At 44.8% G+C, this 23,753-nt stretch overlaps 1 protein-coding gene across 1 annotated transcript in view; it reads right to left on the bottom strand.

Moving 5' to 3' along the window:
* Nucleotides 1-3,755: 3,755 nt before the first annotated feature.
* The window catches only part of LOC129831888 (beta-galactosidase-1-like protein 2), a 96,441-nt gene continuing 76,443 nt past the window's right edge, over nucleotides 3,756-23,753 (bottom strand). The window contains exon 12 of the mRNA XM_055895443.1: nucleotides 3,756-8,166. The gene's annotated coding sequence lies outside the window, so the exon portion shown is untranslated. The remainder of the gene's footprint in view (nucleotides 8,167-23,753) is intronic.

Genomic DNA, 23,753 nt, shown 5'->3' with positions numbered 1-23,753 from the left:
CTTTCATTCGGTAGCTTAAACCGCCCATGCCAAAATGAAACGGAATCTGTAAAATTGTTTAAATTCCCGAACTAATACTTATCGCACAAGTGAGTTTCTCTGTTTGATTTAGCTCTGCGTTTGTTTTATGGAGTCCGATTTGCAAATCTTGTTTGGTTGGATGTTTGCATATGTTATTGATTTTTCCTGAGTCCTCGGGGTAGTGAGGAGAAAATAAATAATCACAGTCGATTTATTGCCTGCAATGCAAGTTCAGCTTTGTTTTGAGAGAAAGCTCACACACACCTTTTAATTACATTTTGTGGCACCCACTCACAGCAAAGCCATCCGAATATGGATATTATTGGATTTGACTTCAGATCAGTGTAATGCTTAAATTGCTTTGACTTTGAATTTTAGTTTGATGACACGTTGGACTTTGACATATCAATACAAATAATTCATGTATCACAGTATTGTTTATGAAAAGCATATATTTCCTGAGTGCATTACTGTATGCAAAAGAAACCTTCGCCTAATATTTGTTTTATTTTATGAAACCTTACTAACAGAAGACGTCCTCTCCCCGCCTCTCGGCAAACAAATGGCAGAAATGAATAATAAACTCATTGTAGATCAAGCAGACAAACACATTTGAAAATCAAGCAGACAAACATTGAAATCAAGCAGACAAATACATTGTAAATCAAGCAGACAATCACATTCTAAATCAAGCAGAGAAACACATTCTACATTGATTTTACCAGGTATTGTTCATCCTGATAAGACAGGTTTTTTACATGGACAATACATTGGAGTTAATATACGACAGCTACTAGAAATAATAGAACATCATGGAACATCTTAGTATCCAGGCCTGGTATTTATAGCGGATTTTGAAAAGGCATTTGATAAAGTAAGATTGGATTTTATTTAGAAATGCCTGGATTTTTTCAATTTAGTGATTCTCTTATACAATTGGTATAAGTAATGTATAGCAACCCCAAGAGTAAATAACGGATACTTCTCAGAGTTTTGAGTTTTGTCAAGAGGAGTTAAACAAGGGTGTCTGATGTCACCATATCTATTCGTTATGGCCATTGAAATGCTAGCTATTAAAAACAGATCAAAGGCTTAAAAACAAAGGTGTCCATATATGCCGTTGACTCAAGTTTTATATTAAGTCCACGAGCTAGATGTCTCATTGAAGATCTAAATAACTTTTCTGGGCCTGTGTACAATATTACGTATTGGATCTTTAAAAAATATAACTTTTACATTACCCTGCAGTTTACTTATAAAATGGGCTGACAGTGAAGTAGACATACTGGTATTCATATCACAAAATATATAAATGAGGTCTCCACAATGAATTTCAATAGAAAACTTGTAAAAATAGACAAGATCCTGCAACCATAATTATGGAAATATTACCCTGATTTCAAAGTATCTCTCTTCCTTAGTCAAATCTCAGTTTACTCACTTACTTATGCCACTGCCTACTCCTGATGATTTGTTTTTCAAATCATATGAGCTTTATCTGGGATGCTAAACCAGACCAGATAAGGCGTGCCTATCTATATAATGAATATGAATTGGGTGGGTTGAGATTATTATATATTAAAGCCCTAAACCTTTCTCTAAAAGCTTCACTTATTCAAAAGTTTTACTCTCAAGTAGATAAAGTAAGAAAAGCTCATTCATTGTTTAAAAATCGCCTTTTTGCCTTTGTGCAGATTGCCATGTCTCATTTTTGATTAATTGAAAATATTTTTTCAAAGTATCTCTCTTTTTTTAACAAGCATTGCAGAGCTGGCTACAGTTTCAATTTCATCCCCCAGAAAAGATAGAACAAATATTACAACAGATATTATGGCTGAACTCAAATTTGCTGGTTAATAAAATACCTGTGTTGATGGGAAAGATGTTTGAAAATAGTATTTTGTTTTTAAATTATATAGTAAATCGCAATGGTAAAGTTATGTCTTTCATTGAGTTATCAGAATTGTATGGAAAGGTCTGCTCAATCGAAGATTACAACCAATTGATTACAGCATTACCCCAAAAATTGGAGGAGGCAGTTGGCAGTGGGAGGAGGTAGGGAACTGGTCTGTCTGCCCAATATAAAGGATAAAAACTGGCAGAGTAATAAAAATAGCATAAATAGGAAAGCATACCAGTTTCACTTGAGGATCAGGATGTTGACAGCTGTGCCATACAGATTGTAACATAGTTGGGAAGAGATTTTTGATGTACAGATTCTGTGGTACAGGGTGTATGAGTTGACATATAAAATTATGCAAGATTCAAGACTTCGTGCTTTTTCAGCTAAAATGATTATATATCATTCTTGCCACCAACAAAATGTTGAATATTTGGGGCATACATTTATCGAAGCTCTGCAGATTTTGATGTGAGTATACAGAATCAATAGACCATTCATTTTGGTATTGCCCTCAGGTAGACTGTTTCTGGTCTCAGGTTCAGGAATGGATGGAAATGCATAACATTGAACAAAAATTGGCCATAGAAATTGTACTTTTGGGAGATCTAGAGAGACCGGGTCAGTCAATTACTAATATTCTTAGTAAATGTATTAATCTTCAACTTGCAATCTGTGGATTCTGTTCGATTAGATAGATTGAAATTGTGTGTTAAACATCACAGCATAGTTAAAAGATATATAGTATGATGCGTAGAAATCTGAAGAGGGTGGCCAGCAGAGGTAGGTGGGATGGGCTGAGGGAAGCTTAGGGTTGAGATGTGGAATTGGAGACAAGTGGGAGTGGAGTTGTTGGGCGGGGAATAGAATGACGGTCAAAGATAAAAGTAAAAAAAAAAAAAAAACATAACAAAAAGTACGTTTGAATGAATCTGAGGGACAATGTTGTTACAGCTAATGCCGGTTTGCCTGAGGCTTATGCAGTGCAGGTGTTTGTACATATACACACACACTCTCAATCAAATGCACACATGTGCACATACAGTGGTTCTTCTTGTAACAGTTGTGTCCATACTGCAGCACACCTTGCGGGCTGCCACAGAATTCAATGGCAACTTATTTAATTGTCAGCCATTGTTGCCATTAATGCTAGTTAGTGCTAGTTTGACCACCAGAGGGCATCTTTGTGAAGCATTTGACAGTCTTCAATATTGGCTGTACTAGATAATTTAAAACCTTTTTTTGTAAGAACATAGTATATGGGATTGATTTTAATAAATGTTGCTTAATTAATTTGATTAATATTATGGTGTTTCTATTCCAAGATAAACAAAAAACAAAACCCGCAGGCTTTCCGCTGTATGGCGCTGTACAACGTGTGTTAAGATTATAACATTTCCACACTCTAATTATAGTCTAACCAATACCCAAACGGAGATTCAGTGAGAAAAAAAATCTCATTGATATATTAAGAACATGCTTGTCTCAGAGCAGCGCGAAACGGTGCTGAAATAGTTGATCACATGCGGGTAGGCTATTGCTTCAAATCCTATTGCTTCTAACTTCAATATGCTTTAAATGCCACAATGTCACAAATAATTGAACACACACAATTCTGAAAACTGTAATGCTTTAATATTTAATAAAATTTATATTCATTATATAAATAGGCCCATATGCACATTGATATTGGGGGTGAGCCATGCAGCCATGCCAAATGGGGAAAGGGGGTGCGCCATGTGGCCGTGCCTTATGGGGAAAGGGGGTGCGCCATGCGGCTGTGCCTAATGGCTTAAGGGGGTGCGCCAATCGGCCCTGTACACCCTCTCTCCATTATAAAACAGTATTTTAATAATAATAATAAAAATATTGACAATATTGATTTAAATAATTCATTGTTTATTTAGTGGCACCACAAATGTGAATTAATATTTACAAAACAATTTACCAAACAAAACACATTACAAAATTGTAAAATGTTTAATAATTTAACTTTTATTTAACTAGGCAATTCATTTAAGAACAAATTCTTATTTACAATGACTGCCTACACCGGCCAAACCTGGACGACACTAGGCCAATTGTGCGCCGCCCTATGGGACTCCCAATCATGGCCGGTTGACGATACAATTCTCCCCCTACCCTCCTTCTTGGCAAGAGTCTATTGTCCTGCTAATAGCCCATAATGGCACTGTACAACGTGACCGATCGGGAGTAAGCTACAGTACTACAGTAAAAGCAAAATAATCCTAACATTTCCACACCCTAATTGTAGTCTAACCAACAGCCAAATGGAAATTCAGTGAAAATAAAAATAGCATTGATTTATCAAGACCAGTCCCCATGCTTGTCTCAGAGCAGCGCTGTCTTGATATCTGAATGCTGTCTTTCCCCCCTTCCACATTTCTCTTCCATTAATTTTGAAAGAGTATTTTCCAGTAAGCATAATCAGTGCTCTAACTCCCCCTTGCGCTGGTCTGGAGCAATGAAGTAGTGACACAGGGTACCGTGCTAAACCACAAATGACCTCGAAGTCCCACAGCATAATCTCTAAATTTTTCGTTGAGCAACCACTGTACGTGGACACGCACACATGTACATAGTGCAATACATGCACTCAAACATATTCAGTTGGCATCCCTGTTATTATTTTTATTGTCCTTTGTTTTTTGCATTGTTGTTTTCTGTTTTCCTTTGTTTTTCCCTTTTCTTCATTTTGTTGGTTGTTGGTGCATGGGTGGGGTCTTTGGGGTGGGCAATGGAATAATTTTTTGTATTTTTATGGGAGGGGGGGTCTTGGAGTGCTGGTGGCCTGGCAGTTGGGAGCTTGGGCCGATGGCTGATGGATCGCTGGGTCGGCTCCCCGTTTTTTATCTTGTGGGAGATCTGTCGACGTGCCCTTGAGCAGGGCGTTGATGCTGGTTGCTTCTGTGTGTCGCTCTAGATGTGAGTCTGTTAGATGACTACTGTGATGTAGTTGTTGAGCAGCTTCACTGCAAGTATATTGTATGTTTTAAATATTCATAATACATTTTTATTTTTTTAGCACATTCTACATGAAGCAGACAACACATTGTAAATCAAGCAGACAAACACATTCTACATGAAGCAGACAACACATTGGAAATCAAGCAGACAAACACATTCTACATGAAGCAGACAACACATTGTAAATCAAGCAGACAAACACATTGTAAATAAAGCAGACAACACATTGTAAATCAAGCAGACAAACACATTTTAAATCAAGCAGACAAACACATTTTAAATCAAGCAGACAAACACATTTTACATCAAGCAGACAAACACATTTTAAATCAAGCAGACAAACACAGTTTACATCAAGCAGACAAACACATTGTAAATCAGGCAGACAAACACATTTTAAATCAAGCAGACAAACACATTTTACATCAAGCAGACAAACACATTTTAAATCAAGCAGACAAACACATTTTACATCAAGCAGACAAACACATTTTACATCAAGCAGACAAACACATTCTAAATCAAGCAGACAAACATATTTGAAAACAGCAGCGAGATACAGTACAACACATGATCTCTGCCTTGTATGGCGATGTTCCCGCACCTCTCGCTACCCTTGAAGTTGGGCGCTTGGCAGGCATGAGTGTGCCTTGCAGGGAGGTGTTGCGGTGCCACATTAGGAGGTGTGCACTGCTTACCTGCAGAAAAATACCTCTGCCGAGATGAAGGAAACCCTGCACACAATATTGACTGTTCTGAGCACAGGGAGGCTGATGGGGCACACAATGGTGAGGAGTGTGTGTGTGTGTACATGTGTGTGTGCTGCAATCCCTAGGTGAGCTGATAAAGAAGCGTGCTGGAGGCAGCCGTGTCCTCCTGTCAATGTGCGCCAGTGGTGGGAAGGGCATCCATTCTCTAACAGCGTGTGGAGAGTGCTAGCCCATATATCTACTGACATCCCATCACTCATTCCAAGAAGTCCCTCTTTTTTTTGCATTGAGCGAATGCAAAACATGGTTGAGTGTCATCAGGGAGCTCCAGTGAACATGCCGTCTCCCTGTGACAGTTCAGCCTTCAAATAGGGGCCACTCCCAATACGTAAAAACAGTGTGAATGACCTGCACTCTCTATATCCTATTAAATACACAAACAGGTGAACATGTACAGTACATTTCACATATTTATTCCTGTGACATTTTGTGCAGTTTAGCTAGGTCAGTCAGAGAATCATCTTGTAGTCCCACATCAATGTTCAGTAGGCTAGGCATTGGGCGGCAGGTAGCCTAGCAGTTAGAGCATTTGGCCAGTAGGGTAAAGGTCGCTAGTTTGAATCCTCAAGCCGAGAAGGTGAAACAAATCTATTGATGTACCATTAAGCAAGGCACTTAACGCTAATTGGCCGTGACCTGTCTCAGAGGGCGTTGGGAAATTTTAAAAACACATTTCCATGAAACAGGACAAATATAAGCACCCACCAAATGATTGTAACATTATACTCTTTGCAACATCTGTAGTCCATTGCTTCATTTAAAAAATCTGAACTTTCTCAGCAGTGGCATTTTTCCTCCATTCAGCAATTAGCCACCATTCTCCCTCAGTGTGTCAGTAATGTGATCTGCTACGTGGGCACGTCTCTCCTTCATTAGGGGCTCTCAAACTGATGGCAATTAGACTGTGGTTCTGCTCAAAGGCAGAAAAGCTCAACCTGCTAGTCTTGTCAGAGGGAGGCTTCCCATGAACAGCTAAACTAAAACATCAGTGCTGTGCTGTAACGAGGAAAGAGAGAGGCAACAAGAAACAGACACAGACTCATTTCCCCAGGCTCTCCGGGGAGCTGGCACAGGAATAATCATTTGGAACCCAAAAGAGAGCTTCTCTACTGGGCCTGAACACTTTGAGCCTGGGTGTCCATGGCACGAGTGCTCAGTCCCAGGCCCTGACAATAACACCCATGTTAATGCTATAAGAAGGGCCTGGAAGGGTGGACAGGAGACGAGGCAGGAGCCTGATTAGGATAAATGGACTTCTGCTGAGAGGCTTCAAGAGATAAACAGAAGAGACAGACATGGGAGAAATAGAGCCTGAGGGACACAGGGAGGACAAGGTCCTAAAGGAATCAAGGTGATATAAACGATCAGATATCATCCACATGTTCAGTCCATAGACTGTCTGTCTATTCAGCTATCGGGTGAATATTTATCCCCCCACCAGACAGTGAATTTTAGAATTTCCTCAGTCGATTAATTTGTTATTTGCAGTTCCTGTGTATCAACTGCATCAAATCAAGATTAAGTGTGTGGACAACTCCCGGCGTGACTTTAGTTCCTAGGCCCACTACAGTCATGCCAAGTCAGTACTGTTCCGGGCCAGCAGACTAGTATGGGGGATGTCAGGGACCAAGTAGTGGTCAGATCCCCAGGAGAACGTGAAGCACTGTGTCTACCAGAACAGCACTGACTGAAGTATTCGTACTGCTGATGACAGACAGACAGACAGACAGACAGACAGACAGACAGACAGACAGACAGACAGACAGACAGACGGGTGAATGCCTTGTTTATTCATCTCCGACCTGATTGGACCTGTCAGGGGAGAGCTGAGCAGTGAGAAAAGTGCATTATGTCCACTCACACAGCACACTCAAGTCTCCCCATCCCAACTTCAAAAGAGGACGCTGTGTAAATCAAATGGATGTTGTTTTTAACATGAGTCTGAGAGAAGAGTATTACTATATCCTAAAATACCCTGATGTTAGTAGCTTTCAAGTTACTCCTCCTTACATAAAGCCTCTCTGTTATATTTAAAGCTGGTGTAGGAGTCTTTTTAGTAATATTTTTTAAGCAGCACAGCTTGTCAACTACTGCTGAGAGGTAACCGCTAACCACGTCTTTATCCCAACGCTGGCAGGATGTTCACGGTATGCTAGACCACTGATCAACAAGGACGCACAGTGTTCTTTTTAATGTGTCTCATCTCAGGGAGATTACTTAAGCCTCTGTTTTACAGCAAGTGCAGCTTCTCTTATTTCCCCAAGCCCATCTTATTATCCAGAGTCAGGGTGGGAACCGTGTGATTGCACTCTGTGGCAGAAGGTATATTACCTTTTAAGGCGTCCAGTGGGGTACCTCCGGGGAGGCAGCATATAATTTCAACTCACGTTGAATTCAATTGCTGGAGCATGTAAAAGGGATTTTCTCATTGTTGTGGTTGACTGTGTCTGGAGCCACAGACGTGCCCAGATTGCCGTTGGTTCACAGCTGTGGAAGGAAACATGCAATATGATACGTGATTAAAGATCACATTGTTGTGGGATGTGTTCACTGGCGTAATGTAATGCGCTAGCTAGACTGTACAGTACATACAAACCACATTATACACGTGAGAGAAATCATCAGGAAATAATTTACAAGCTTGTACCTCATTAATCCACAGAAATAATTTCCCAATGTGATTATTTAAATATTATAAAACATTAAAAAGGAGCTCCTTGAAGAAAATCAAACATCCAATTGAATAAGGGCTGTAATGATTATAATGGGAGAAGAACAGAGTTAAAACAGCTCTCCCTTGACATATTCAGATTGTCAGGGAGTGATGTGGAGGTGTTGATCATTGTGGGTGGGATTGGCTGATATGAAGTTTTGAATAATATAGCTAAAAGTGTACTTTAAGGCAACCCAAGTCATAATCCATATCAGACATAACTTTCTTCAGTTGCTTCAAACTGAGTGTGATTTTGGCCAATGGCCATGCATTTTGCATGACAGTAAATTATGTTTTGTCGACCACAAACTCGCTCAACACATAGTAAAATATTTTTCAGGAGAGGTCTGCTATTTCAAATGATAATTGAATGCTGAGCTGTGAATGACTAATTAGGGATGATAAAGTGATACATATTTCAAGTTGTACTCTGAATTTCACAATGCCATTTCCCCTTGTTCCCAAAGGTGTATTATTGAAGCCAATAATGGTACCCTCATAAACATTCCCGAATGGCAGGGGACTGGGCTTCCCGAAGCACAGATCATGTCATCACCTCCTGAGTCCCTTTGAAAGTGGCTGGTGACGATGCTGCTGAAGGCTCTTGCTATTCTGGCTGCATTGCGCCTTGGGACAAACACGCAGAGGGAAAACAGCCAAGTAACCAGAATATCTGTAACCTACTCACCAAGGGTGAAAATGAACCCCTCTGATTAATTGAACCCCATGCAGCTACAGAATGAACCTGAGAGTTTGAGTGACAGCTGTAGCAGATGAAAGGGATAGACTGAAAGGTCGGGCTCTGGCTCTGCAATGCACTGCTAGTCTACTAATGTAAAGGCAATGACAATACCTTCCTCCCTGGAGTCAGGCATCCTGAGGAACCACTTTGCTTTACTTCACTTTGGGTTTGAGAGGGCTATTACTTTAATGGCACTAAAAACATTGACGACAGTCTGGTTTTATAGAGAAGTCAAATCTGCCACGCCAAAGGTTGAAAGGCTGAATGGTCATTGTGTCGCATACTGAGGCTGTTGCAATCTATGTGTTTAACATATATTTTGTTGGGCGTTACTGTCAATGTATTCATTTTATATAATGTTCAAGAGTAGTGCACCTTCTTCCTAAAGCGAGCACTGCTTCCAGTACATCCAGGGGCCAGTATTCATTTACACCCTAGGGAGGATTTGCAGTAGGATCCTGTCTAATTTACACACCACCTTTAAACTGTGTTATTCCTGTACCGATCTATTGTTCTGCCTTGGGCTTGGATTTCTATGCGCAGATCAGCAAATCTTTTTACAGAAGAGGAGACGAGGAAGGGAAGTGGTGGGTGTGTGTGCGTACGTGTGTGTGGGGAGAGGGGATTGCTGTAGTGCCACAACCTTCTCCTGTCCTCTGCCTTTGGCACAACCTGAGCCCACTCTGAGGAGGACTGGGTGGTTAGACCCATGGCCTGACTACTTGCCAGGGACCGGGTTTGGTGAAGCTAATACTAAGCTCTCCCTGCCTGCCTCGCTGCTTGCCTACCTCTCTCCCTGCTATCGCTGTGCCCACACCCGGGGAGTTTTAATAGCAGCCTCTCTCTAATCAGGGACTTTTAGAAGATTCTGGCATGGTGAGCGACAGATAAATTGATTTATTTTCACATATTAATGGTCTTAGGTCTGGACCTAACAACACTGACAAGTGCTGATAAAGTGGAGGAAATATCATCAGACATACCAAGTTGCTTCCACTGTCCTTTGAGTATGAGTATGGGCATCAACATGAATGTGCATGAGAGGCATTCATTGGACTTTTAGTATTCACCTCATCGTTCCTCCAATTCATAATTCTCCATTATATGATTTTGTATTCTATACAGATGCTGTAATGTGCGGTATACGTAACGGCAGCCTTCCTTCTCTTCACGAGAAGAGAGGGTGTAACAGGGATCGGACCAACACGAAACAGTGAACACTTACAACGATACAAAATAACAAATGTGGCAAACCGATACAGCCCTATCTGGTGCAGAGAAAACACAAAGACAGGAAACAACCACCCACAAACCCCAACACAAAACAAGCCACCTATATATGATTCCCAATCAGAGACAACACAAAACACCTGCCTCTGATTGAGAACCATATTAGGCCAAACATAGAAACAGACAAACTAGACACACAACATAGAATGCCCACCCAGCTCACGTCCTGACCAACACTAAAACAAGCAAAACACACAAGAACTATGGTCAGAACGTGACAGTACCCCCCTCCTGAGGTGCGGACTCCGAACGCACCCCCTAAAACTCTAGGGGAGGGTCTAGGGGAGGGTCTGGGTGGGCATCTGTCCGCGGTGGCGGCTCCGGCGCTGGACGAGGACACCACTCCACCATTGTCTTTGTCCCCCTCCTTAGCGTCCTTTGAGTGGCGACCTTCGCCGCCGACCTCGGCCTAGGAACCCTCACAAAGGGCCCCATCAGACTGAGGAGACAGCTCCGAACCGAGAGGTAGCTCAGGACAGAGAGGTAGCTCAGGACAGAGAGGTAGCTCTGGACAGAGAGGTAGCTCCGGACAGAGAGGTAGCTCGGGACAGAGAGGTAGCTCCGGACGAATGGCAGCTCCGGACTGAATGGCAGCTCCAGACTGAATGGCAGCTCCGGACTGAATGGCAGCTCCGGATTGAATGGCAGCTCCGGATTGAATGGCAGCTCCGGACTGAATGGCAGCTCCGGACTGGAGGGCAGCTCATGACTGGAAGGCAGCTCATGACTGGAAGGCAGCTCATGACTGGAGGGCGGCTCATGACTGGAGGGCGGCTCTGGCAGCTCCTGACTGACTGGCGGCTCTGGCGGCTCCTGACTGGCTGGCAGCTCTGGCGGCTCCTGACTGGCTGGCGGCTCTGGCGGCTCCTGACTGGCTGGCAGCTCCTGACTGGCGGGCGGCTCTGGCGGCTCCTGACTGGCGGGCGGCTCTGGCGGCTCCTGACTGGCTGGCGGCTCTGGCGGCTCCTGACTGGCTGGCGGCTCCTGACTGGCTGGCGGCTCCTGACTGACGGACGGCTCTGGCGGCTCCTGACTGACGGACGGCTCTAACGGCTCGGGACAGACGGGCGACTCTAACGGCTCGGGACAGACGGGCGGCTCAGATGGGGCTGGGCAGACGGATGGATCAGAAGGCGCTGGGCAGACAGATGGCTCAGATGGCGCTGGGCAGACGGATGGCTCAGATGGCGCTGGGCAGGCAGGCAGCTCAGATGGCGCTGGGCAGGCAGGCAGCTCAGACGGTGCTGGGCAGGCAGGCAGCTCAGACGTCGCTGGGCAGGCAAGCAGCTCAGACGGCGCTGGGCAGGCAGGCAGCTCAGACGGCGCTGGGCAGGCGGGCAGCTCTAACCTGCTGAGGCGCACAGTACGCCTGGTGCATGTTGCCGGAACTGGTGGTACCGGACTGAGGGCACGCACTTCAGGGCGAGTGCGGGGAGAAGGAACAGTGCGTACAGGGCTTTGGAGACGCACAGGAGGCTTGGTGGGTGGTGCCGGAACTGCTGGTACCGGGCTGGAGACACGAACCTCAGGGAGAGTGCGGGGAGCAGGAACAGGGCACACTGGACTCTCAAGGCGCAATATAGGCCTGGTGCGTGGTACCGGAACTGGTGGTACCGGGCTGAGGGCACGCACCTCAGGGCGAGTGCGGGGAGAAGGAACAGTGTGTACAGGGCTCTGGAGACGCACAGGAGGCTTGGTGTGTGGTGCCGGAACTGCTGGTACCGGGCTGGAGACACGCACCACAGGGAGAGTGCGTGGAGGAGGAACAGAGTTCTGGAGACGCTCAGGAAGCCTGGTGCGTGGTGTTTGCACCGGTGGTACTGGGCTGAGGGCACGCACCTCAAGGCAAGTCTGGGGTGCTGGAACTGGAGGCCTGGTACGTGGCGCCGGCACCGGAGGGCTGGTGCATGGGGCTGCCACAGGAGAGCTGATGCGCTGAGCTGGCACAGGACGTGCAGGGCTAGGAAAGCGCACAGGAGGCCTGGTGCGTGAGGCTGGCACAGTCTTCACCAGACGGCTAGCCCGCACCTCAGGACGAGTATGGAGAGCTGACTCAGGTGACATCAAATCCCCGACATGTTCCGTTGGGCGGATGTCGTGCCTCATGCACCAAACCAGCAAATCCCTAATTTCTCTCTCCTCCAATTTCCCCATTAGATCCTTCACAGTCTCTACTTCGCTCACCTCCAATACCGCCCTCACTGGCTCTGGTTCCATCCTTGGCTCCTTACGGTAAGCAGGGGGAGTTGGCTCAAGTCTCCTACTTGACCCAGCTACACACCCCTTTAGGCCCCCCCCAATACATTTTTGGGGGAGCCTCTCGGGCTTCCAGCCGCTCTGCCTTGCTAGCACCTGATAATGCCGCCTCTCTGCTTTTGCTGCCTCCAGCTCTGCTTTAGGGCGGCGACATTCCTCTGGCTCTGCCCAGGGTCCTTTTCCGTCCAGCTCATCCTCCCCTGTCCACTCCTGAACTCGCTGCTGCTGCTGCTGCTGTCGCTGCTGCCCGTTGCTACGCTGCTTGGTCCGAGATTGGTGGGTGGTTCTGTAACGGCAGCCTTCCCTCTCTTCATGAGAAGAGAGGGTGTAACAGGGATCGGACCAACATGCAGCGTAGCCAGTGCTCAACATGTTTAATAAAACGAAACAGTGAACACTTACAACGATACAAAATAACAAATGTGGCAAACCGATACAGCCCTATCTGGTGCAGAGAAAACACAAAGACAGGAAACAACCACCCACAAACCCCAACACAAAACAAGCCACCTATATATGATTCCCAATCAGAGACAACACAAAACACCTTTTATTTTATTTTTATTTTATTATTTTTTTTTAAAAAATTCACCTTTATTTAACCAGGTAGGCTAGTTGAGAACAAGTTCTCATTTGCAACTGCGACCTGGCCAAGATAAAGCATAGCAGTGTGAACAGACAACAACACAGAGTTACACATGGAGTAAACAATAAACAAGTCAATAACATGGTAGAAAAAAAAGAGAATCTATATACAATGTGTGCAAAAGGCATGAGGTAGGCAATAAATCGAGTAATTACAATTTAGCAGATTAACACTGGAGTGATAAATCATCAGATGATCATGTGCAAGAAGAGATACTGGTGTGCAAAAGAGCAGAAAAGTAAATAAATAAAAGCAGTATGGGGGGTAAGGTAGGTAAATTGGGTGGGTAGTTTACAGATGGACTATGTACAGCTGCAGCGATCGGTTAGCTGCTCGGATAGCAGATTTTTAAAGTTGTTGAGGGAGATAAAAGTCTCCAACTTCAGAGATTTTTGCAATTCGTTCCAGTCGCAGGCAGTAGAGAACTGGAAGGAAAGCCGTCCAAATGAGGTTTTGGCTTTATGGATGATCAGTGAGATACACCTGCTGGAGCGCGTGGTACGGGTGGGTGTAGCCATCGTGACCAGTGAACTGAGATAAGGCGGCACTTTACCTAGCATAGCCTTGTAGATGACCTGGAGCCAGTGGGTCTGACGACGAACATGTAGCGAGGGCCAGCCGACTAGGGCATACAGGTCGCAGTGGTAGGTCGTATAAGGTGCTTTAGTAACAAAACGGATGGCACTGTGATAAACTGCATCCAGTTTGCTGAGTAGAGTATTGGAAGCTATTTTGTAGATGACATCGCCGAAGTCGAGGATCGGTAGGATAGTCAGTTTTACTAGGGTAAGTTTGGCGGCGTGAGTGAAGGAGGCTTTGTTGCGGAATAGAAAGCCGACTCTAGATTTGATTTTGGATTGGAGATGTTTGATATGAGTCTGGAAGGAGAGTTTGCAGTCTAGCCAGACACCTAGGTACTTATAGATGTCCACAAATTCTAGGTCGGAACCGTCCAGGGTGGTGATGCTAGTCGGGCGTGCGGGTGCAGGCAGCGAACGGTTGAAAAGCATGCATTTGGTTTTACTAGCGTTTAAGAGCAGTTGGAGGCCACGGAAGGAGTGTTGTATGGCATTGAAGCTCGTTTGGATGTTAGATAGCACAGTGTCCAAGGAAGGGCCGGAAGTATACAGAATGGTGTCGTCTGCATAGAGGTGGATCAGGGAATCGCCCGCAGCAAGAGCAACATCATTGATGTATACAGAGAAAAGAGTCGGCCCGAGAATTGAACCCTGTGGTACCCCCATAGAGACTGCCAGAGGACCGGACAACATGCCCTCCGATTTGACACACTGAACTCTGTCTGCAAAGTAGTTGGTGAACCAGGCAAGGCAGTCATTAGAAAAACCGAGGCTACTGAGTCTGCCGATAAGAATATGGTGATTGACAGAGTCGAAAGCCTTGGCCAGGTCGATGAAGACGGCTGCACAGTAATGTCTTTTATCGATGGCGGTTATGACATCGTTTAGTACCTTGAGCGTGGCTGAGGTGCACCCGTGACCGGCTCGGAAACCGGATTGCACAGCGGAGAAGGTACGGTGGGATTCGAGATGGTCAGTGATCTGTTTGTTGACTTGGCTTTCGAAGACCTTAGATAGGCAGGGCAGGATGGATATAGGTCTGTAACAGTTTGGGTCCAGGGTGTCTCCCCCTTTGAAGAGGGGGATGACCGCGGCAGCTTTCCAATCCTTGGGGATCTCAGATGATACGAAGGAGAGGTTGAACAGGCTGGTAATAGGGGGTGCGACAATGGCGGCGGACAGTTTCAGAAATAGGGGGTCCAGATTGTCAAGCCCAGCTGATTTGTATGGGTCCAGGTTTTCCAGCTCTTTCAGAACATCTGCTATCTGGATATGGGTAAAGGAGAAGCTGGGGAGGCTTGGGCGAGTAGCAGCGGGGGGGGCGGGGCTGTTGGCCAAGGTTGGAGTCGCCAGGAGGAAGGCATGGCCAGCCATTGAGAAATGTTTGTTGAAGTTTTCGATTATCACGGACTTATCAGTGGTGACCGTGTTACCTAGCCTCAGTGCAGTGGGCAGCTGGGAGGAGGTGCTCTTGTTTTCCATGGACTTTACAGTATCCCAGAACTTTTTGGAGTTAGAGCTACAGGATGCAAATTTCTGCTTGAAAAAGCTGGCCTTTGCTTTCCTGACTGACTGCGTGTATTGGTTCCTGACTTCCCTGAACAGTTGCATATCGCGGGGGCTCTTCGATGCTATTGCAGTTCGCCACAGGATGTTTTTGTGCTGGTCGAGGGCAGTCAGGTCTGTAGTGAACCAAGGGCTATATCTGTTCTTGGTTCTGCATTTTTTGAACGGAGCATGCTTGTCTAATATGGTGAGGAAGTAACTTTTAAAGAATGACCAGGCATCCTCAACTGACAGGATGAGGTCAATATCCTTCCAGGGTACCCGGGCCAGGTCGATTAGAAAGGCCTGCTCGCAGAAGTGTTTTAGGGAGCGTTTGACAGTGATGAGGGGTGGTCGTTTGACCGCGGACCCGTGGCGGATACAGGCAATGAGGCAGTGATCGCTGAGATCTTGATTGAAGACAGCAGAGGTGTATTTGGAGGGCAAGTTGGTCAGGATAATGTCTATTAGGGTGCTCATGTTTACGGATTTAGGGTTGTACCTGGTGGGTTCCTTGATGATTTGTGTGAGATTGAGGGCATCAAGCTTAGATTGTAGGACTGCCGGGGTGTTAAGCATATCCCAGTTTAGGTCACCTAACAGAACAAACTCTGAAGCTAGATGGGGAGCGATCAATTCACAGATGGTGTCCAGGGCACAGCTGGGAGCTGAGGGGGGTCGGTAGCAGGCGGCAACAGTGAGAGACTTATTTCTGGAGAGATTAATTTTTAAAATTAGAAGTTCGAACTGTTTGGGCAAAGACCTGGAAAGTATGACAAAACTTTGCAGGCTATCTCTGCAGTAGATTGCAACTCCTCCCCCTTTGGCAGTTCTATCTTGACGGAAAGTGTTATAGTTGGGTATGGACATCTCAGAATTTTTGGTGGCCTTCCTAAGCCAGGATTCGGACACGGCAAGGACATCAGGGTTGGCAGAGTGTGCTAAAGCGGTGAGTAAGGCAAACTTAGGGAGGAGGGTTCTGATGTTGACATGCATGAGGCCAAGGCTTTTTCGATCACAGAAGTCAACAAATGAGGGTGACTGGGGACATGCAGGGCCTGGGTTTACCTCCACATCACCCGAGGAACAGAGGAGTAGTAGGATGAGGGTGCGGCTAAAGGCTATCAAAACTGGTCGCCTAGAGCGTTGGGGACAAGGAATAAAAGGAGCAGATTTATGGGCGTGGTAGAATAGATTCTGCCTCTGATTGAGAACCATATTAGGCCAAACATAGAAACAGACAAACTAGACACACAACATAGAATGCCCACCCAGCTCACGTCCTGACCAACACTACAACAAGCAAAACACACAAGAACTATGGTCAGAACGTGACAGTATATGAGTAACACAGCCCAAGGCCTGGTAGGAAAACTAGACATCGGTAGTACATTGTTTTCTTTTACATAGTGGACATAAATGATGAATGTGCTCGTCCTCTGAATGGGTCTGCCCTCAATCAGATCCTCACTGTTCCAATTATCCAGAGTGCATAAAGTGAGATTATCTCTACCTGTAAGCAATCATTGGACATCTCAAAACCAAATGGCATTTCATGAGGTGCCAGGGAAAGAGACTCCTCAGAGATTAGAGGCATTGTCCTTTTGGATTTTCACAGATGAAAACAGTGCTGTTACCCTCTGCCTTTCCTATCTGTCATAAGCTAACATGGGGGGTCTGGTGATGGTGAAGACAATCCGTTAGAGGGTAAATGGTTGTTGTGGTTAAACCTCTGGCTGAGAAGCATTCCCAATGACAGCGTGAAGATGACTGGGAGAGTTAACATGTCACCATGGCAACCACGGCTGGCCTGGTCGGGGAGCTCACTACAGATTTCTTATTTTCTTCAGTAAATCATTAACAAGGCAAGGAACAAACAGGAGGCTGTTTGTCACAGCCTTAATGAAGAAAGGAAACACAGCGTGATCACTCTTTAAACTGTCATGTAGAGCAGAAAAATATATCTTCATCGGGATATGGTGTACAAACAATGTTGCTTCATACACTTAAAATTCCTAAAATTACATCAGGATTATGACATTAGGTTATAAACCATAGGCATTTCAAGTGAGGCGCTAATGTGATTTAAATCCTATAATTTTCAATAATAATTAAAAGCATCTTTAAATGAGATAATTAGAACCTACTTCCATCCAACTAAATGGTTAATTATGATTTAATTTAATTGGATGGGTCCGTGTGTAGCTTAGGCTCTGAGCAGAGGCAACCCTCAACTTGGATGATTGTCCAGTGTGTGAGAGGACAGCAATGCTGGTGCCTCTCTCCTAACCTCCACAGAGAGCTCTCAGATAGAAACGGTGGAAGACAAGCTGCCTGGTGCCTACCCTCAGCCATCTTAGGGATCGATCAAGCCACTACCTCCCGCCTTACCACAGAAACCCAACCCCACAGCACCTCCAATTACCACTGATGGTTGAGATCATTCCATCAGAAGAGCTGTCAGATCCACACCACGCCAGCTTTCCCTTTCGGGCAGGGGAGAGGAGAAAGAGATGAGGTGGCTAATATTCTAATGAAACCTTTTCATTTTGCCAATGCAAGAACTTTTCAAAGACTGATGCTGAACTTGGCCCTTTGTGCATTATTAATATCGGCCACTTATGAGAGAATAAAGAAGCATTTACTCAGTATGGGCACGCCTGAATTAATAATAGAGATGGTGCTCAAAGGCGCGATGAATTATCTTTCATTACAAACCCACCAAAATTCACTTGAATGACAGATGTCTTCAGCATGGGCCACCCCTATCATTATCTCAGGCATCACTTTACCCCTGCATCAGAGATTCAATAGACGTCAGCCTTTGTTATTCTTCACCGTCACATTTTTTTACTCGCTGAATAAACTCTTACAATATGCAATCTGGTCCATAGGCTCTCTCCTATGAAAGCTGATGATATTAAGTGTGTCCGTATGCCTTACAAGGCTTGTGTGACTGTTCCATACAGAGCGAGGTTCGATCCGCATGAGCAGCTTTGAGAAGGGCAGGATTATCTATGTGCACTTTCTGAAGACAGGGGCTGAGGAAATCGTCCACAAACCTCCAGAGACCATGCCCATCAAAGGTTAAAAGTGGTTACCATGGTGATTGTGAGAGGAAGTGACTATTTGAGACAGACCTGTGTGCAGGATCACACAGTCTTCCGTCCTAGAGTTCTGTGCGGTTGGTATTCATTTTTCCCAGGGCCAGAAAGCTTTGTCCTCTAGACAGCTCCCTGCATCCGCATCAGGTAGAGTCTGAATTAAAATGGAGTGGACCCCATGGGCTAATACCAGCTACACTTCCAGACAATGTTTGAAGTCATGGATTTTCTCCAAAATTACAAAAACAAGCTCACAGATCCGTGTGAATCACAATGGTCTTGCAGAAGAGACCTATTTAGAATGTTCTTGTATCATATAGGTCTACGTCTATTGAGTCTCATTCATTTTCTGTCATCTGAGTTGGCCACTGATCCAAACAAATAAAATTGTATTTGTCTCATGCGCCAAATACAATAGTGAAATGCTTACTTACAAGCCCTAAACCAACAATGCAGTTCGAAGAAAAAAAAGTGTTTAGTAAAAACTAGATAAGTAAAACATTAAAAATAACAGTAACAAATAATTAAAGAGCAGCAGTAAAATAAGGCTATATATAGGGGGTACCGGTACAGAGTCAATATGCGAGGGCACAGGTTAGTCGAGGTAATTGAGGTAATATGTACATGTAGGTAGAGTTAAAGTGACTATGCATAGATAATAAACAGAGAGTAGCAGCAGCGTAAAAGAGAGGAAGGGGGGTTGGCAATGCAAATAGTCTGGGTAGCCATTTGATAAGCTGTTCAGGAGTCTTATGGCTTGGGGGTAGAAGATGTTAAGTCTTTTGGACATAGACTTGGCGCTCCGGTACCGCTTGCCGTGCGGTAGCAGAGAGAACAGTCTATGACTTGGGTGACTGGCGTCTTTGACAATTTGTATGGCCTTCCTCTGACACCACCTGGTATGGAGGTCCTGGATGGCAAGAAGCTTGGCCACAGTGATGTACTGGGCCGTACGCACTACCCTCTGTAGTGACTTGCAGTATAGACCGAGCAGTTGCTATACCAGGCAGTGATGCAATCAGTCAGGATGCTCTCGATGGAGGAGCTGTCAAACTTTATGAGGATCTGAGGACCCATGCCACATCTTTTCAGTCTCCTGAGGGGGAATAGGCTTTGTCATGCCCTCTTCACGAATGTCTTGGTGTGTTTGGACCATTCTAGTTTGTTGGTGATGTGAACACCAAGGAACTTGAAGCTCTAAATCTGCTCCACTACAGCTTGGTCGATGAGAATAGGGGCATGCTCGGTCCTCCTTTTCCTGTAGTCCACAATCATCTCCTTTGTCTTGTTTACGTTGAGGGATATGTTGTTGCTCTGGCACCACATGGCCAGGTCTCTGACCTCCTCCCTATAGGCTGTCTCATCATTGTCAGTGATCAGACCTACCACTGTTGTGTCATCGGCACACTTAATGAAGGTGTTGGAGTCGTGCCTGGCCATGCAGTCATAAGTGAACAGGAGGGGACTGAGCACGCAGCCCTGAGGAGCCCCCGTGTTGAGGATCAGAGTGGCGGATGTGTTATTACCTACCCTTACCACCTGGGGGTGGCCCGTCAGGAAGTCCACGATCCAGTTGCAGAGGGAGGTGTTTAGTCCCAGGGTCCTTAACTTAGTGATTAACTTTGAGGACACTATGGTGTTGAATGCTGAGCTGTAGTCAATGAACAGCATTCTCAAATAAGTATTCCTTTTCTCCAGGTGGGATCTGTGGATCTGTTGGGGCGGTATGCAAATTGGAGTGGGCCTAGGGTTTCTGGGATAATGGTGTTATGTGAGCCATAACCAGCCTTTCAAAACACTTCATGGCTGCAGACGTGCGTGTTACAGGTCAGTAGTCATTTAGGCAGGTTACCTTAGTGTTCTTGGGCACAGGGACTATGGTGGTCTGCTTGAAACATGTTGGTATTACAAACTAAGTCAGGAACAGGTTGAAAATGTCAGTGAAGACATTTGTCAGTTGGTTAGCGCATGCTCAGAGTACACGTCCTGGTAATCCGTCTGGCCCTGCGGCCTTGTGAATGTTGACCTTTTTAAAGGTCTTACTCACTTCGGCTACGAACAGCGTGATCACACAGTCGTCCGGAACAGTTGATGCTTTCATGCATGTTTCAGTGTTACTTGCCTCAAAGCGAGCATAGAAGTAATTTAGCTAATCTGGTAGGCTTGTGTCAATGGGCAGCCTGTGGCTGTGCTTCCCTTTGTAGTCTGATATCATCAATGTTTGGAATTAGGTTAATATACGAAAAGTTCAGGGATCACCATGGTTGTCAGTCTTCTTCATCCCCTTCCCGAGCAGGCTCTGTTAGCCTATTTACAGTGGTGTCAGAGACACTGGAGGGACAGAAAAAGTGGTCAGCCGAGATGAACAAGACAATAGTGGAAGTACCACCAACAGGTTGTCACTGTTCACCAAGTTTTGAAAGCTTAGGAAAGCCACAAAGATGACCATCTTGAATTTATACATCGTCTCTGTTACTTCACTGAGTGCTGTGTTAGCAACGTTGTATTTATGAGTATCAGAATTTCAATGAGAAATAGTATACGTCAATGAGTAGTAACAGTGTATGTTGTTCTCCTGCCATTGGAGGACCTTGAGTCAAGCTACGTGGTTTGGAATTAGCTAGCTGGATAAAAACAAATCATATTTTGGTCATGGTTGAGATGATTTGGGTTAATATAAGTAATCTCCCTCTTATTGGATTCAGATCAGGGTGATAACAACAGCATGTAATTACACAACCTCTGTTGTTTTTCTTGTCAATAAGCTTTAATTGTGTGGGTTTCAGCCACCCTTATTTTTCATATGCGGCATCATTCAGCCTTCCTCTGTGGCAGTGACTGCCTTCGGACAAACACAGCAGATATAATATTGTGGATGGCGTAAAATACAGACCAGCTCTCACTAATAATGAAAAGGGATGGGTAGCATCCTTTGCGTGTGAAGAAATTGCAGAGAATCGGCCAGAAGAGCAGCTGGCGTGTTTGTCATGTTTTTTAGAAATGGACATCTTCAAATGTCGCTCCCCAGAGGCGACACTCAGAGGAAAGTGCTATTTATAGATAAGTCTGAATAACTTGTCAGATTTATGTTTGAACGGCTTTGCTTTTTTTGTGGGTTTGTCCTGTAAACTTGATTCTATTGTTGTGTCCTTGGAGAAACTAACAAATTAATTATTTATCCAAGAATAAATTCATGGAAGTTGGTTGACAATCAGCACTTCCACTTGAAATTAGAACAAAATGTCAAAGACAATATTCACTTGTGTCCTGAATAACTATACATGTGTGCTGTTCTCTTGCCAAACTATTTAAATACTCCTCATTTCCTGCCTGTGAACTAAAATGTATCTCTACATCATCAGGGCTATAACTGAGGAAAACATCCACCCAATGGCAGCTATGTTGTTCCCGACCCCTGCCCACTGAAGCGCCATCGTCCCACCCCAGTCCTTCAATGAAACCCATTGTTTTACAATGAGAAGGGCCATTCTAATACTCCCTGCTGTCACTTCTTGTTTCTGTAGGAGCCTACCCTCACGATGTGACAGTCGCCCTGCTATGCTCCACAGCCAAAGTTCCACTCCGATTCGTCACCAGCCACAGCGCCCATCACCACCGCTCTCCAAGTTTGTCCAATTAAGGGATGTGTGAGGACTAAGAGGCCAGGATTACAGACCACGTTAGAAAAAAACTGACGAGATCCTTGCTGGCTGCAGATGGGCAGAACACTGTTGATTGTGAGTATCTTTATTGCTCTTTGTTGACATACATCTTAACTTCTCACCAGTGGTAAAGCTGCCATTCTGGTCACACACATTGGTCAATTTCCAAAGGAGCAAAAGTATTGTACGTAGGGAATGCACTGTCTCTAGCCAAAACAGACCACAACTATTTAATTCAACACTGAGTTTCCAAGAAAAAATGCATTGGAATGAGTTGTATATCAGGAGGCAGCCATTACGGGGCCAGAGGCCGGCTAATAGGTGTGCAGTTTCTTATCCCTCCGTTAACTACCATATGTGTATCCACACACCGAGCAGAAACTGTCAGGCACATGCTGCCCTGTGTCGTGTTGCCCTCTGTTTTGTTTCATAGCAGATGAACAAATGCACTGCTGAATTATTTAGCAGCATTTTCAGCTAAATTTAAAAGTTATGACAATCACGTCTATATCGGAGACGTGATAAGTGGGATGATGTAGGTTCAAACAGGGCTACCTCCGCCCCTCCTCCTCTCTGTGCACTATTCCATTTTCACAGGGAGATGTGGGGATGGAGGGATTAGGAAAACGACAGGGGGGCGAAATGATCTGACAGATCCACTTATTTCAACCATCTGTGAGCCCCTGGCCCTGATATTATTAGAGCCAAATACCTCCGAGTTGAAGAGGTAGACGTTGTCTTGAGAGGGGAGAGGAGAAGGAGGTCTGGAAGGAAGATGTCGGTGAATGTGATGGAAAATCAGGAGAAATAAACTTCAGAGGTGGAAGGAGGTGGAGAGGAGTGAGTAAGCTGGCGGATGGAAAACGCCTGTGGGTGCTGCCTGACGTCTCCTGGGTACGGAGGGAAATATTGTGCTTCTCGACTTAAAAGCCTTGGGCCAGATGAATGCATTCCTCATTTTCCCCCCTGCCTTGCCCGATACAAATGAGCAATTCTGAAATAAGTCTGGTCAGCACGCTGTCTACAAAACATACATAAAATAATTTTACTACAGAACCCAAGGAGACAACTACTACTCCTGTTAAGTGAGATCTTAATTGTTAGAAACAAAAGGTACAAAGGAATATTGGATGTATTGTTCCCAGTGGTGCCTAGTGTTTTTTAATTGTTGAATTGTCTCCTTTGGTATTACACACAAAAAACCTGTTGTATGTGATTTCCTGTTGTGTTGTTTGGCAATGGTTGAATAACTGGATTGGATAATTGTGATTTATAAAGAAATTTGTTATGAAAAAGCAAAGACATTGTGTTATAATATCTTTATAACTGTAGGTACATTGGTTCCTTCTGTTCTACCGTGGGCAAATAACGTATTTACTGTGTTGTCAAGTAATGTGCTATACATTATATTCTCATTACCTAAATAGGTGGGAGTTCAATTATTTCAGACCAGTGGTTCCCAAACTTTTTATAGTCCCGTACCCCTTCAAACATTCAACCTCCACCTGCGTACCCCCTCTAGCACCAGGGTCAACGCA

This window comes from Salvelinus fontinalis, chromosome 33, assembly GCF_029448725.1.
Source record: "Salvelinus fontinalis isolate EN_2023a chromosome 33, ASM2944872v1, whole genome shotgun sequence".
Lineage (NCBI taxonomy): Eukaryota > Metazoa > Chordata > Actinopteri > Salmoniformes > Salmonidae > Salvelinus > Salvelinus fontinalis.
The sequence above is the reverse complement of the archived record's forward strand: the minus strand, read 5'-3'. Positions and strand labels throughout refer to the sequence as shown.